Raw genomic sequence first — 10,167 nt, forward strand, 5'->3', positions numbered from 1 at the left:
AGAAGGGGTTCGTTATCGTCGACGAGGAATCGTAAAACGCGTCGCGTATTTCCGCCGCGACGCTCGCGGCGTTCATTACGCTCCGCGGATCGAAAATACGGTTTACGCGTTTACGCGAACGTTAAAGCTCATCGACGCACAGAAACGGAGATGATTTCGCAACGGGCGCGCGCGCCACCGTATATTTATAGATTTTCCACGCGTAATTGCGGCATTCCTGCGCTTTGTCCTTTGCAGGACGATCGTCGCAGCTGCGAGGCCTCCGACGTTTACGTATGCGCATAGATACGTTTAATGCGACGCACTGTTTTAATGCAGCTTTGTCACGTAATTACCGGCACCATCTCGATCTCCGCAGGGAAACCAAGTTGAAAATTCCTGCCAGTTGCGGAGACTCTCGTGCGGTTATCGGGGTCGCCAATCCGTGCACAAGCCGCCCCACTCGTCCGATCTATCCCCACCGCTCGACCTCTCGTTGCGATTGTTAGCCTTTTCGACTATCGACGTATCTTCGTCTCGAGTAGAAGAATTTTCGTCTCGCTCGTTACCAACGGATCCCTTCCGCTTCTCGTTGCGATGCAACGAGCTTCGCTACGCGTGGCTGCAAGTATCGAGACTCGTGCAATTACAGGGGCGATTCGAGATCTCAGCGTCCCACTTGCGCAGTATATCCCTACTACTCGACTTTCGTTAGAATCGGTAGCTTTTTCTCGACTGTTTCTTCTCAAAAAGGAAAATGTTCATAAATGATAACCGAACTCTTTTACTCGTAGTTGCAACGCGAAGAGGTTCGCTACAAGTGTTCGCAAGTATCGAGACCGGTGCAGTTATCGAAGCGACCATTCCAAGATGTCAGCGCCCCACTACTCGATTTTTTATTTTCTCGTTACAATTGGTAACCTTCTATCAACAATTTACTTTCTTTTCAAACAGGAAAAATTTCCACTTCTAATTTCATTTATCATCAATCAATCCCTACCACTGACGGTAACAACGAATCGAAGTTGGCGTACTTATCGGAGCGATCGATCCAATCAGCGCTCGATTGCTCCTCTGAATGTTTCATTTCGGCAAATTTCTTCATCCCGGGTGGAAGAACACTTTCGATTTCATTCTTCGTTAACCAATAATCTCGTTCGTTCGTAATCGTGACGCAACGAGGTCCGCAACAGGTGTCTTCCGCAAGAGAGAGAGAAAAAAAAAGAGAGCGGATCGTTGATAAGAGATCGCCGATTACGCGAGAGGTCGATCACGGGCCACTGTTAGCGAGGATACACCGTGCGAGCCGCTTGTTACCGGTTGCCCCGATAATTGCGCGAATCCCGATGCTTCCAAGAATTTTCAGTCTCGTTTTCTTGCAACTGTCGTGGCCCCGGCGTAATTGAGAAGAGTCGAGAAATAATTGAGCACACATGCACTTTAAACCGGACCCGCGTCGTAAAAAGCCCGCACGATCGAAGAGATTAATGCACGCGAAGCATCGGCATCGATATCCCACCGTGGATCGAAATCTCTTATGAAAGCGTACGCTGCGTGCGATAAATACAAATCGCGCGGGATGCGTGTGCTGTATCGAAAGGCAAGAAAAAGATTGCCTTATGCAATACCAACAGAACCGCGATTCATTAGTGCCGCGAGTCCGGTTTCGAGTTGAAATACGAGGAGGCAGAAATAGCCTTGTCGGAGAACGGTGCCCGGCGCAGAAAAACAATAACCGGCCTCTGAATTTCCTCCGTGGCTCGAGTCGCCCGTGGAATCGATTATTCTTACACTCGGTGTAATTTTCGGTACAGCCGTTTGTTTAGAATTTTCTTTCGCATCGCGGAATTGCACGCTGGGAACGCGCTGGCGCGTTCGAATTTCTCCGTAATTGTTGTAAACGAAGAGCGTCCCTGTAACGAACGATCACGCATCGTTGAGTAAAAATAAAAGAATAGAAAGGGAAAAAAAAAGCTTTTAAAAAACGTTTTAAAATTACTCACGAACGCTTCCAAAAGGGAACATTCCACTCTGGACTGTTCGTAATATTCGTGTAACGATTAATTACCTGCTATACGGGTAAAAAGACACGAGTCTCTGGAACAGTGTATACTTTAATTAAAAATATAAAGTGCACACGAGTATCTGAATAATCGTTGGTTGTAAAGAGTGTTTTAATTTTTCGTTTCCGTCGAGTAGTCAATCGTGAGTGTTTCATTCAACGGATATTTGGTAAATTCTTCTATTCTAAGTAACACTGATGATATTTCAAGATGGTTTCCACCTTCAAAACTTCATTTTTGAATCGAAAGGAGAATGTACGTTTAAAATCTTTCGGTTAGAAAGTTCACTGGCGTTGTTCGGTGTAACGGAAGTACCCGTTTGGGAACGATCGTTCGTTTTCCGTGGATTTCTACCGGACACGGCGGATACCAGCGGGTGCGAAAAGGATTCAGAATTTTCGTTTCGGGATAGTCGAGGATCTCGAGATCGCGGAGTGACGTTTGATCGACACCAATTCGAGTTCCATCGCGCGTTCTTCGGCAATCGGAGTTCCAATTAATCTACATCGGGTTCGATTACGCGCCAAATGGCTCACGTCGCTCCGAATGGATAATTCGATACGAAGGTCGCACGCCGTCCGAGAAGGTTGAACGTCTAGATCTCCTTAACTGATGCAACACACTTTACCAAGATGGAGAAAAATGCGAGGACGATCGCAGATACCCGTACATAGGCCGTTGCGCGCGTGTATATGCAACTTTAACCGGGAACCCGGCGAGCTATTATCGCGAATTCCGTCCACCGTATCTCGTTATTCAACGTCGTCGTGTGCCCGGTATCCTTGAGCCGGGCTCGCTGCTTTATTTGTTTCCGTTGAAATTATTAGCCCTCCGTAACGCTCTCTCCCGTGAATATTTAATTTCTCGCGATGCACAGTTGCGCGAGCCGTTCTCCGTATGAGAAACGACCGGGTACGGAAAACGTGGAAACGGGGTGTACGGAATGAATAAAAAAAAAAATATATATATGTATGTATATATATATATATATATATGAAAACGCCCTGCCACCGGGACTGTGTCGCGCGATATCGTCGGTGAATAAGAGCAACGGGAGAATTCTCCGTACACCGCGTTTCTTTATTAATACAAAGATTAAATACACGTACCGTTCGCTCGACCTCGTACACACTATTGCGAACTTAAATCTATAACCTAATTTATACTCGCTCAACCTTCTCCGCAACATTCGTATCCTCGTTCGTACGACAACAACTTTGTGCACGGATATCTCGCGATAAATTGTTTTCCATTTGTATCGTAACGGAGCGTATCGTTGTTGGAAACAATTCGAAATTCTATCCGAAGAGTTATAGGTTTCCGTTAAACGTTCTCCTCTTCTCTTCTCGGTACTCGGCGACGATAATTCAAGAACGTTAAACGGCGGAGCCAACGATAAACGAAATTCGAAATACGCTTAACCGAGACGGGGTGTAGAGGAGAAAAAAAAATTGTTTATGTCGGCTCCGTCCGTGCGAATACTTTCGCTCCTCCGTGCGTGTGCCTAGGGGAACACCCGTGTGCACGGCGCGCGGTGCTCCGCGAGGAAATTGCGTCTCGATTGGACGGTCCTGTGCGTTTTATTGCTGTTTCCACTTCTTGTTTAGGAGTAAGTACTTGCACGCGCTCCCGGCTCGCCTAGAATACGCGGGATCGGCTTTCCCACGCGATAGCGAGAGATAAATAATCTTCGCGACAATTATTCCCGACGTTGCACGGTTATATCGCTTTATCTGTTCGTAAACTCCTCGATAATAGTCACGGTGGAGATACAGGTACCGGTGATATCGTCCGATAAAAGTTGCCACGATCGTTTTTATAAATGTTCCGAAATTAAAATCGGGATAGTTGTGTAGCGATTGTCTATAAAGAGAGAGAGAGAGAGAGAGAGAGAAAATTCTTTGTTTGTTTTTCTATCGATAAAAATTACCGCGATCGTTTTTATAAACGTTGCTCCGAAATTAAAATAGTTGTGCAGCGATTGTCTGTAGCGAGAGAGAGAGAAAATTCGTTGCTTGTTTTTCTATCGATAAAAATTACCGCGATCGTTTTTATAAATACTCCGAAATTAAAATTGCCATAGTTGTGTAGCGATTGTCTATAGAGAGAGAGAGAGAGAGAGAGGAAATTCGTTGTTTGTTTTTCTATCGATAAAAATTACCACGATCGTTTTTATAAACGTTGCTCCGAAATTAAAATAGTCGTGTAGCGATTGTCTATATAGAAAGAGAGAGAGAAGATTCGTTGCTTGTTTTTCTATCAATGGTGCAACGATTATTCGTTTCTATGTGGAACAACGATGTTCGCTGGTACCTTTTCACGAAAGCTCGATTACGAATTTGAGAAAACGTTTCTCAACGATTTCGAACAACGTCGAAGCAACGTCTCGCGATTCTGTCGGTGATTTCGTTGGGAAAAAAGTAGTGTAAGCTTTCAACCGCGAGCCCCGTAGCTCCAGATCTGCTTTAATCAGGAAGGAACTGCGGATTAGGCTACTCCACTTTCATCTCGTAAAACAGTGAAACCGCGCCCCACTTGGTAGCACCGAGAAGACTTGAACGCAAAAGTTTCGCGCTCGATAAAAACGTCTCGCGGTTACCACGAAACGCGCGCATAGTTTTGCATAATTTATTTTTTTTCTCCTTCCCCCCTACCCCGTACCCCCTCCCCGAATTAGCATCAGCTGAATAAATCGCGATCGGGACGGACAAACACACAAATGTTTACTTTAGAAATGCACGTGTGTAGAAGCTCGTATTAATAAAAACATTGCTCAATGAGTTGGCAGAACGTGTCAACTTCTCGCAAGTAACGTATCGATGCTTATTTTACGGACACGCCTATCTAATCTTCGGCCAATGTGTCGGCCACGTAAGAATCGATGTTATCTATCAAGGTACTTTTTGCATCAATGAATGTACCGGGTGCCCCGTAATGTTAAACGATCGTGTACGCGAAAATATTAGATTGTTCGGGAAGTCGTTACCGTTTTCCAAAACGGAGTATATATAATTTAATAAAATGTTTGTACATTCTAAAAAAATTGTGTTTCATTTTCACCAAAACGAAAACGAAATGACTCTTCAAATAACCCAATAAATTGAAAACGCGAAATAACGTTTCGTCCAGAATTTCGTTACATGTGAGACGTCTCTGGATTGGATGTAGAAGCAGATCTGGAGTCTTCCAAGAATTCTACACGTAAAGATAATAATAATAATAATAGTAGTAGTGTATTTATTTTTACCGAGAAAAGTGTGATTTTGGACGAACGGAGAGAATCGAAGAAAAGGAAATTGGAAATGCAGAAACATTCGTTTCGCTCTGTATTGCGTTACACCTAAGGCAGACTTTATACTCTGGCTTGGGTCGGGAATCGAATGTAAATTATGCGTAGGTTAAGCGAACTCCGAACGAAATCTGGAACAGGAGGCGGGATAGGTCGAAGTGAGAACAAAACGATAAAGATCGTCGAGAACTTTTCGTCTCTCTCGCAGGGTCGTTCGTTTCGTAGCTTTCGTTTCAGAGACCCACTTAGCGAAATTGCAAAATTCCGAATCTTTCGCTTTTCCGTTGTCCTCGATCTCGGTTCCTTTGTTGCGAAATTTCGCGAAAATTCATCAAACGCACGACCGGAGTAGGAAACTCGCACCACGTACTGGATTCTCGCGCTTCGTTTCAAAGACACACTTCGCAGAATTGCAAACGTTCCGCTCGCGAATCGTTCGAGCCTCTCTTCGCGCGAGAATTTTTTTGAAATTCGACGGTGATAAATTCACGCGCTTCGCTTCGAAGACCCACTTAGGAGAATTACAAAAGTACAAAATTGCGAATACTCCAACTTTGACGATTCTCCGATCACCGTTCCTTTGTGGGCAAAATTTCGCTAAAATGCGTAAAGAATACTACCACTCGTGAGAGAAACTCGCGCCACATCCTGGATTCTCGCGCTTCGATTCGGAAGACTCGCCGAGCAAAATTGCGAATACTTAGCATCGAGCACAGACTCTCTTTCTTTGCACATACGTTTCGCCGAAATGCGACTCGCCGTGGAAATTCGTTCTATTTAAACAGAACGCGTTTCGACGAGCCACTTTGCAAAATTGCGTACACTTCGTTGTTGCGTTCCTCTCTTCTCGTTTGTTTAGAAAATTCCGTGAAAAAAATTCGGGAAAAATACGAGCGGAGAGGTTTCGAATTCGCATCCTGGATTCTCGCGTCGCGGGCGCTCCCCGGCGCGTTATTAAGCGTCGGGACGCGGGATAAGTAGGCCAACCGAGGCGGCAACGCTTTGTGATGTAGATAACTCGCGGCTAATGCAAATGCACGCACGCACGCACGCACGCACGCACGCACGCACGCACGCACGCACGCACGTACGCAAGCATGCACGTACGCACGCGCGGACGCGTATGCACGCGACGATGAAACGGTGTTGTTGTTGCACGCGTGCGCGCCGTGTAACGATGGAATGCGCGGGTAAACAAAGAGCACGCGCGCGTACAGGCGATTTCACGATCGGAGTAGCGCGAATTGAGTCCTAGCCCTGAATTTGAGCAAATATCTGCCTAGTTTCATTTTTTTCTTATTTGTGATCTTTCTATCCGCGCCGTTACGACGAATCGTTGATAAATCGACGGAACAGCTTCGAAAGTGGGGGTCAGAAGTCGGTGATGCGCTCCTAGGGATTGCGCAAACGCTTTTACTCGCCTCTTTGCAAAACGAGACCGCCTCCGCGCTATCGAGCACGATCGTCGCGGCAAATTGAATCTCGCTGAATTAAAGGGGGCCGCTTTTCGCGAAACCGTGCTCCGTCCGATGAAGTTTTTATCGGTATTGTTACCAGCTCGACGTTCCCCGATAACGCGTCTCCTTGGGTGATCATTTTTGCAATTTTTTCGCTATTGGCTACCGGCGGAGAGGGAGGAGGCTCGCGCCAAGTACCGATAACGATTATTCGAGACACATGTCGCGGATCGCTGTTTACGATTGGACGTCGCGATGTAGGCTAGTCGGTGGCTTATACGAGCGCGTTATTGTTTCGGTCTTTTTAGGTCGTCGGTGTAAATTATCGTAAGTCGAAACGAGAATTACACGCGAACGTCGACGTGTCCACCGAGCGACAATTTAACTTTGACACTTTTACGTACACGTATTTGCGCGCGAGAGTTAATTGAATGAAAAAAAAATAAAAAAAAAAAAATAAATGGAAAAGTCTCTGAATCGTAGCGTGGCGAATCGTTCGAAATGAAATTATTTCGACTTCTCGCCGGTTTCGCCATTACGCTCGCGTTGCAAACGATGGCTCTCCGGTTTTAATACATAAATTTATTGTAATTGAATTTTAGTCGGTTTCACGTTGCGTTCTGATAGCGACGCCATTTCCAGGTGAAATTCCGGGTAACTCGTCTTTCGGGCACGAAGATTTTCGTTGCATCGATTCCCGTGACTGTGATACCTCGTATTGGGAGATAATTTGGAGGGCAGGGAGGGGGCGATTAATCTAAAATAAACGATAAGAAAATATTATTGTAGCGTTGTACACTGTACCGCGACGCGTTTGTATTTCTGCTTCCAAAACGATAAGATTGCGTTTAGTAATTACCGATAATAGATAAGTGGTATATTTGTAGAGTGTAATTTGAAAACAATCTGTTGTCCGTACTAGCCGTTGGAATGTTGCTAACCAAGGTTACCATCGTACACGCTCTTCTCGGATACAACGCTCTCGGAATGATTATTATTATTTATTTATTTTTTCTTCTTCTTCTAATTAATCGGACGTCACGATTTGCGGCTCTTATTCGTTCTGATTCGTAAATAATACGAATTGCGAATCTTATTCGTTCTCCTCGAAACCGTGCGTAAGTTTTCGTCGTTGCATTCGATTCGGTGGGATCGTCGCGATGGAAGTAACGCGTAACGAGGTGGTCCGTTTCCAATGAAACGGTCTGTACATCGAGTACAGCCTACTTTGAATATTAATTTGAGGATAGGTTTAATAACAGCGCTTTGGCTGCGCCTCGCCTTTTACGCATTTGTACATATCGTCCATTGAATTATGCATCTCTTGTTCCACGCATTGCGTAACAACCCCGTTATTGTTATTATTATTATTATTACCAATCTCCGAGGTTCAATCCATTTTCCAATTATTCCTTTCGTACAATATCGAACCGAGCGTCCTTTGAATTGTCTATCTGTTGTTCCACGCATTGCGCAACAACACTGTTATTATTATTAATATTATTATCGTTATTACTATCGCTGTTATTGTTACTTTTCCAATCTCCGAGGTTCCGTCCGTTTTTCATCTATTCCTCTCGTTCACCATCGAACGAATCGATTAAAAGTCATTCGTTTACCATAAAATCATTCCAAGTCGCATTTAACGAGACATCGTCTCCGCAACACTCTCTACCCCGTATTAATTTCTATTTCCGTACACGGTGCGTCAAAGACAACGAAAACAAACAAACAAACAAACAAACAATCCACACGTCGGAGCTTGTGAATCGCGATGCGCGTTAAAATCCGTGCGTTTCGTTAAATATCGTAGACAATGCGCAATAAGCGACGGAACGATTTGAAGTGAAATAATACGAATCGCGTTACGAGATCTACGCGTATTTCGTAGAAAAATGCGTTCCCGTCGCGGTGCATACGCTCATAGACGCGCGTAGGTACGTAACGCACGGAAGGCAGGCAGGCAGGCAGGCAGGCAGCATCTCGTAATATCATCGCACCGTGAAGCGAGCTCGTGCTCTAAAAGCGTGTATCTTTTATACGATCGTTCCCCTGAAAGTGCTCGGTACCGGTGGTATCCACCGGGGGACAATGGAAATCTACATTGAATCGCGATGCACGGTGCCGGGAGACCGCGTGTCGTACGGTGGTACGTGTCGGTGGAAAGCGGGCTTAAAGGCCGCAGATTAGTCGTTAAACCGACGATATACATGTGTAAGTCTGCGATAATAATACCATAATTCCTGACGGGGATAATGGAATATACACCACTGACCTAGTGCTATAATAGCCGGCGAGCAAAACGACATTTTTGATAGCGCAGCTGCATTACTTTATGCGCGTTATTAACGATAGGATTATATTGCCTTGTATCTTCTCGCGGCGGCTCGCCATTACCATTCTCTCTCGCGACGTGTTCTTTTATGTCGTCCACGGGCTCGCGGCGTTGCGAAATACAATTGTTTACAGCCGTTCGTTCGGTTCCGAGAAGCGTGGAATCTAATTTTTAAATAGTTCCCCGCCATTGTCGTTTTTCCATGGGAATGCTAATGCGAGCGGTTGGGATCGTTCGGTGTCATTGTTCAACCGCGTTTCCGAATCTCGTTCGATCGACTCGATCGGTTCGCGGAACGCGTCGACGGTTCGATTGTTTTTGTATTATTATTATTATTATTATTATTGTTTCGCTCGTCTTTTCGTCCCGATCGTATTTTTGCGTCGATCGCGATGCACGAGGAGACGCAACGACGATTAATTTTGCAATACGTCTATCCCCGCGCGTTGCGTTTCTATGTACTCGAGAAACGGGACTAATTGGCATTCGACGGAGTATTTTCTTTCTCTTATTATTATTAACTCGTTCTCGCGATATCTTTACCGAGGAAAATAATTTTCAAGTTTCGTCCATTGTGCGTTCGTTGAATTCTTTTTAAATTCGTCACGATCGTTCGATCGTTCTTTTTTTTTTTAACGACGAATAGGTAATCGAAATAGCGATTTAACGTAAATCGAAATTTCGTTAACGTTTGTTTCTTTTCGTTGGAAATTTTCATCGACAGTGTACGCGATGATCGTGGTCGGGAAACCGTGAACTGCAAAATCCGCGTAGAAAGTTGGCAGTGAACAATAAGTGGAATTGTCACGATCGTTCGCGTACAATGGTTCGGGAGGACGGTGCGTTGTTCGAATTGTATTTTTAATTGCACCTCTGGTGCGTGACTATAAAAACGGGGCCCCTTATCGACGAAAACGCGACATCCGGACACGTGGATGCGTTTCGAAAGAATCATTCGGATGCAAATGCGACCCGTAAGTGCATAATTGCGTGCCCGTTGTATGCTGATACGTTGATCGCCGGTGTCCGAAATATATACACAAT

Source organism: Ptiloglossa arizonensis, chromosome 7 (assembly GCF_051014685.1).
Source record: "Ptiloglossa arizonensis isolate GNS036 chromosome 7, iyPtiAriz1_principal, whole genome shotgun sequence".
NCBI classification, from domain to species: Eukaryota; Metazoa; Arthropoda; class Insecta; order Hymenoptera; family Colletidae; genus Ptiloglossa; species Ptiloglossa arizonensis.